The 6,693-nt window shown below is 40.2% G+C and overlaps 1 protein-coding gene across 1 annotated transcript in view; it reads right to left on the bottom strand.

Moving 5' to 3' along the window:
• LOC104965311 (potassium/sodium hyperpolarization-activated cyclic nucleotide-gated channel 2-like) overlaps window positions 1–6,693 on the bottom strand; it is a 22,540-nt gene that overhangs the window by 10,536 nt on the left and 5,311 nt on the right. The window lies entirely within an intron of this gene.

Consider the following 6,693-nt stretch of genomic DNA (forward strand, 5'->3'; position numbering starts at 1 on the left):
CGACGAGTACACAGCGGCCACTCAGGTAACGGCACTGAAACAACCGACACTTTCAGAGACGTTTAAAAGGAAAGAGAAACTGCCCCAGATCAGTGAAAAGGGCAAACAAATAACAGCCAAGGTAGCTGAATTCATCGCGTTGGAGGACCAGCCGTTACCTGTTACCTTTTTTTTCTCTTAATGCATTGCTTAAAGATCGGATCGGGAAAAACCGGTATCGGCAGATTGTCAAAATCAAATGATCGGAATCGGATCGGGAGCAAAAAAAGGTGATCGGGACATCCCTATTGATTAACCAGAACGTTCCATGTAAATGGAATCAACACTTCCCAAAGCCCAGGTTGATGCCATCAAATGTTATGGTTTGTCCAAAACTCAAAAGTAATGAATCTAATGAAACATAACCTAAGAATATTGTCTTTCTAGGCTATACATGGAATATGTCGTGATATTTTGAAACCCTTTCCAGACCTGTCACTCCAGATTGAGTCACTATGGAGTGAAGACATTATGGAGCTTTGTATGATGCCGTGACCTCTCCTGTGTATCTGTAGGGAAAATAGGAACTAATTTACTTACACTTATTAAAATCAAGATCCTTTTCAGACTAAGTGGCGACTTATTAGACATTAATCACACACACACACACACACACACACACACACACACACACACACACACACACACACACACACACACACACACACACACACACACACACACACACACACACACCTGTCCCTCTGTCTTGAGAACACATCAGTGTCTTTAGACCACCTCGGGAGCAGGGGACATGTTCAGAGGGTCTGAGGTCACTTCCTGTCCCCGAATCATCTGGAAAATCACTTTAACTCTAATTGTAACTTTACTCAGCTTCACCTGGTTAGAGGACCACCTGTCTGCTGAGTCTCAGGTTGATGGAGTTCGTCTCCAGCTGTCCTCTGCTTTCTGTTCACGTCTACACGGCCTCAAACCGTTTACTTTACACTTTTAGGGCTAGATTCGTTACAACAAGTTAGCCGATGCACATCTTACGCTATCTTGTTCAGCATGGAAACATTCATTAGCTAACAATGACATTATTGTTCTATTGATATAAAGGGAGGTCAGGTACTCTTTAAAACAGCTGCTAGTTACGGGTACTTTTTACTTGCACGTCTTGCCAATATGTTGAGAACCTTTCTTTATCGATTCTCAGATCCACTGTTCTCCTGTCAAATGTCATAATTGTACTTCTTTAAAGTATATTATTACTATGTGAGGCTTCGTCTTACAAATGTCACTTGTTGCCATTGTACAACTATGGAAATGTGAGTTAGAGTTGGAGAGAGGAGCGCTGGGGTTTTCAGTTATTTGTGTTGTTTTACAGAAAGCATGTTTACAATCTCATGGCTGAATATGGAGCTGATTTGTGTGGAGGCCACGCAAGATTTCAGAACAGGATTCCTCCTTGAAACCAACTTTGTTTGACACAAAACCAAACAGACGAGATAACGTGAAATGGTACATAAAACATTTTTCTTTAGAATGACAATCTGAGCCTGTCTGTGGTCGAAAACACATTTCAGTCGACGGAAGCTGACGGTGCAGATAAGATCAGATAAGATCAGATCAGATCAGATACGATAAGAAGTGCTTTATTGATCCCAATTTGGGAAATGTTTGTGTTGCAGCAGCCTAAAGAGACATGTCCTTGTACATTAGAGGAATTAAAAGACTAGAAATAAACAATCCAAAATGTAAACATCTAAAATTGAAATAAAAATAGCAGGAGAAAATACACACGTTGTAATACAAATTTAAAGTAATATAAAATACGCCAAATGAGATCACATTGCGATCATTANCTGGCACTACAATGGCCGTTTCTCAATCGCAAGGATACTGGCCTGGTAGTCGCATACTTCCAAGTCACTTCCTTCAGAAACGAAGCAAGTATACTTCCAAGCCACGGCTTCGGAAAACAAAGAAGAATGGAACAGGCTAACAAGTGTGCCACTCTCTCTAACGGTTTCAACATAAACTGTACCGAAAATAAATACCTCACGATGTCTATCTAATTATGAACTTGCTTTACTTTCACGGAACACATTTTTGGTGATAACAAATGTAACAAAGTAACATATTTACCAACACATGTTCTACGCCACTACATACTTACATTTAAATGTGTGCTATGCTGCGTCGGTTCAGCCATTCTCCGCAAGGGTTTTTGAAATTGGTCCGTGCGCAAAGTATTGTGGGGATTTGAAGGCCGCGAAGTCTACCCATGTGCAGCCTCGAAATTACCCCCAAACCAAGGACGCGGCCTCGGTGGAATTCCAAGTATGCTGGAGATTGGAACAGTCCTTCGGCGGCACTCGATGACGTAAGCATCCTTGAAATATTGGCTTGGAAGCCAGTTTCCTCGTGATTGAGAAACGGCCAATGACACAGAAATAAATCTGAGGTCAGGCAGTTATATTAGTTGTGATGCACCAGTCCAATAAAACAGACTTCACTTAACAGATTGGTTATTCGCGAATGATGATGATTGACTTTATACATTATTTCTTGATCATGACATCTGCACACAAGCCTCAAATAAGTGTTGGTGTATCAACTTTAATTCCCTGAAGTCACTTTAGTTATTAAATCCTGATAGTTTGATAGAGAAAAAGAGAGTACTGGTGGCATTAGGGACATAAGCCAAAACCTTAAGTTATAAATCCATTGTTGGGTATAAAACATGAGAGCTGTATCCCAGCATGTGATGGTCAAAAAGAAAATGGGGTCTTTGTGCTATTAACGTCACATGATTCTCAGGACCCATGATAATGCAACCACACAGTGAAAATAAAACCACACACGTTTTAATAATTCTAAAGGGTAACAACTTTCTCTGGCAAAAAAAGGCACAATCCAATCATGTCACAGGAGCAAATGACATTTAAAGTGCACATAAAGTTGGCTTGTGCCCTAATAGAAGTGCAGTGTTGGATCCCTGCTCTTCTGCTGTTCCCATTCAGTCAGTGTGCTGCATAATAAAGGGGGCACCTTTAAATACTGTCTGCCTCTTGTACCTGACATGACAGATGATCTGTGTGCATGCAGCCGACAGATAGACATCTCAACAAGCGAAATGTGACCAAGTCTACTCAAGCATGTAGGAACAAATGCTAAGATATACCCCCTGTTAATGCCCGTCACAGTGTAGGGAGAACTGTATGCACCTCATTCTTGTATCTTATTTGCCAACTAATTTAAATATAGGCTATTCTGAAGTGTGTGTCCATCTCAGGATGTTTGTGGTGGCTCTCACAATGCCTTTCAGGTAGCCTGGCTAGCAGGGTGAGGAGAAAGAGAGAGGCTTATCGTGTAGTCCGATGCACTCTGAGGGTGAAAACATGTTCCTGCTGTCCCTGGTCACCCCACCGGAGAGTGGGCTGTGGCTCTGTCTCTACAGGCAGCCAAATGTCAGGGCTCCCTTCATCAGAACACTGAACTCTCAGCACAATAACAGGTTAGGTGTGAGCTCTTCTGCTGCCTCTTCTTCTCAATGTTTCCAGTGTTTCTCTGCTTTGTTGGGCCTCGTTTCAAAGTCTACTTACTTGTGGGGAGGAAAGATGATGTTCCCCACATATTTAGACAAAATACCAAGCTTTTTTATTCCAGATATCGTGGTTATAATAGATTTTTTGTCAAATAAATTAATCTTAAGAATTTTTTTTTTCACCAAGCACTTTGTCACTTGTCTATTTTATTTGTATACTGTTTGTTTCCAAGCAAAGGCAACCAATAATATTAATGAATGTAGAAAATGTAAGAAATAGTCATGGCATCAGCGGTTCCTTTCTTTTTTGGTCAATAATTGTTATACATAGAATAAGTATTAATTGCATCGCTTTGATTAAAACAAATTGGACTTATCCCCACACATTTAGGTTTGGTTTGGTTTGACATATTACCAGTTTGGTATTTTTCGTGCATGTACCTAATACATATTAAAATGAGATGTTTCTCTCTCCGCTAACACCTAGGAATATCACCTTCACATCTCCACTGCTAGGTTGCTGTCAAACAGGTGGTATAGCACCACAACGTGTGAGTCATTGATTTGGGAAGCACACAGAGATACAGGATTGTTTAATGCCTTTGAAATATCCGCCTAAGATCCCGCACTCTCACAACTGTATTTATAGAACAATGTTCTTCCATGTCAGGGTCCCAGTGAATAATAAAGCACAGTAAATGGATCCCTGCTATGTTTAGGTGACCTCCATTAGTGAGTGAAAAGGAAAAATCATGAGCAAATACTCTAGACATACGCACGCACACGCACACACACACACACACACACACACACACACACACACACACACACACACACACACACACACACACACACACGTGTATAGCGAGTCTACACTTACACATGAAATCACTTAAAGTCAACAAGGATTCCTACGCAGCTCTCTGAAATTCTGCTTACTGAGCGATTCCCTTATCGTTGCAACTTTGTTGTAGGTCACTCACAATATTAGTTTAATGGAATGTGTTTAACTCGATCTCACTAATGTCAACATGTCTTCCATCAGTAGATTGATATATTTAGACAAAAAAAAAAATCCAATGTTACCACAAAAAAGGACCATGCTCTGATTGCGTTTGAACATGTGGACATAGCCTTCATATATAAAAAATAAAAAAGATATTTTCACAAAGAGCATACAGCAGCTGCTCTTAATCTTAAAAGCAATCCCCACACTCCTAAAACAAATGAGGGGCTTAATCAAACAGGTGGCAGTGGTAGCTGTGTATGGCTTCTGTCAGAGTGATGTGCTCATAAGCAGCGTTCTGTCTTGCTATTCTTTAGGTGTTGAGGAACTCTCAAATCTTCCTTTTTCTATTTCTTTTACCCTGTTTCTCCTTCATGTAGTGACATTTAACTGAAGCCAGATATATTTGTGTTGCCCTTCGTCTGTCTTGTTCTTTTCCGGTGACAAAAGACACCAAGTTCTTGATACCCAGTGCATTTGTTTTTATTTGCCAGGTAGTGTTGTGGCTCGATTGATGGGGGAATGTTGGTCTAAGGACAAAGTCCATTTCTCCAAATTACTTTTAACGACATCCCCATCAGATTCAGCTGCACTGCGTTTAGTAGTAATTAGCAAATATTAGTATTGTCCCCGTAGGAATTGATGTGATGCTGATGTTAGCATTTACCTTGAAGCACTAATAGCAGCCCTTCAGAACCAGTGTGGCTGTAGACACAGTCGCGCTGTGATAATGTAACGTGTCTGCACATGTGTGCACGTGCCATCCATGAAATAACACATTCTTTTTTGATAAAGAATATTAGAGTAAAAGTAAGAGTTTTGGTTATTCCATTTTATGTTTAAGAAGCATTGTAATGGCTTTATTTGTTATTTGTTGTGGTAATGCTTTGCAATATGCATTTGCCTCATGATTAAAGTTACAACACAAGTCAAGAAAAATTACAAGTCTCTTTGAACTGATATGTATTATGGTGAACTAAATAAAAACCCACGTTTGGGTCATCACAGTTAATGAAAATGTCAAAACCAAAACCGACGCAGTTACTGAAAGAAACAAATACTCTTAATTCCTCGCTGCTACCTGTCTAGTGCTGCAAGCGAATAGTAAGCTGTGTAGCTGGGGGGGTGACAACACAGGCAAAGGCTATCTAGCACTTATAATATTAGAGAACATGGCAATGTGAAGAAGAAATGTCAGTGTTTGCATTTCTTCTTTTGAAGTGTTTCTTATCCTCTTGGGCTTTCACTCTTAACATGAGCAAACACAGTGGTGGCAAGGTCTGTCTAAAAATAACTCCACTTGACAACAAGCTGGAACAGTACCCTCTTACTTTGAAGAATTCCAATTACTGTCACCGTGTCTCCAGTGTGTGTGCGTGTGTGTCTCTGTGTGTGCAATAGACATGAAACTGAGATGTTTGTGTGTACACTATATGTATGTACACACGCGTAAGTGTGAAATGCTCTTGTAAACTGTAACTCAAGCACATTACCACTCAATCGTCTGCTACTGTCCAAACGTATTTCACAGGTATTATTTATTCAGAGTGAATTGGTCCACAGATTAATGTGTTAGTGGGAATGAGATCCTTGAATTTGAATGCAACCGTGACAAACAAACATGAAGAATACAGTGCTGGCCATCATTGATGTGTTTTATTTCCCCTCCATAATCCATCAGTAATGGTGTTCAGAGAAAATAGAACATTGAGAAAAACAAATCAAAGTGTTATCCTGCACCAATTAAACAATAGCTTTTAACAGAGCAGTATAGGAAAACCCTGGTTGCATCATTTAAAGGTCCCATGTCATGGACATTTCTACTGATCATAATTCCAATGTTGAGGTCTACTAGAATATATTTAAATTGTGCAATTTTCCAAACTCACATTGGTTTCTCATACAGCATCTCTGTATAGAATGTGTATTCGCTCTCTGTCCTAAACGGCTTGTTGGAGATCCTGCCCTTACACAAACACTCACAGCCGAAGTAAAAACAATAAGTGTGGCTTGATATTGAGTAAGAAAAAGGTTTAGAACGCTGTGAGAATGGGTCTGCAGAGAGCATTTCTCCGCCATCCCAACTCGTCTATTACCAACCAGGGAGCTCTTTGCAAGTCAATGGGACTCCCTGTTAGTTAGCCAAGGGGTCCTG

The sequence above is a fragment of the Notothenia coriiceps genome, unplaced genomic scaffold, assembly GCF_000735185.1.
Source record: "Notothenia coriiceps isolate Sejong01 unplaced genomic scaffold, NC01 NC01_scaffold00037244, whole genome shotgun sequence".
In the NCBI taxonomy this organism is placed as follows: Eukaryota; Metazoa; Chordata; class Actinopteri; order Perciformes; family Nototheniidae; genus Notothenia; species Notothenia coriiceps.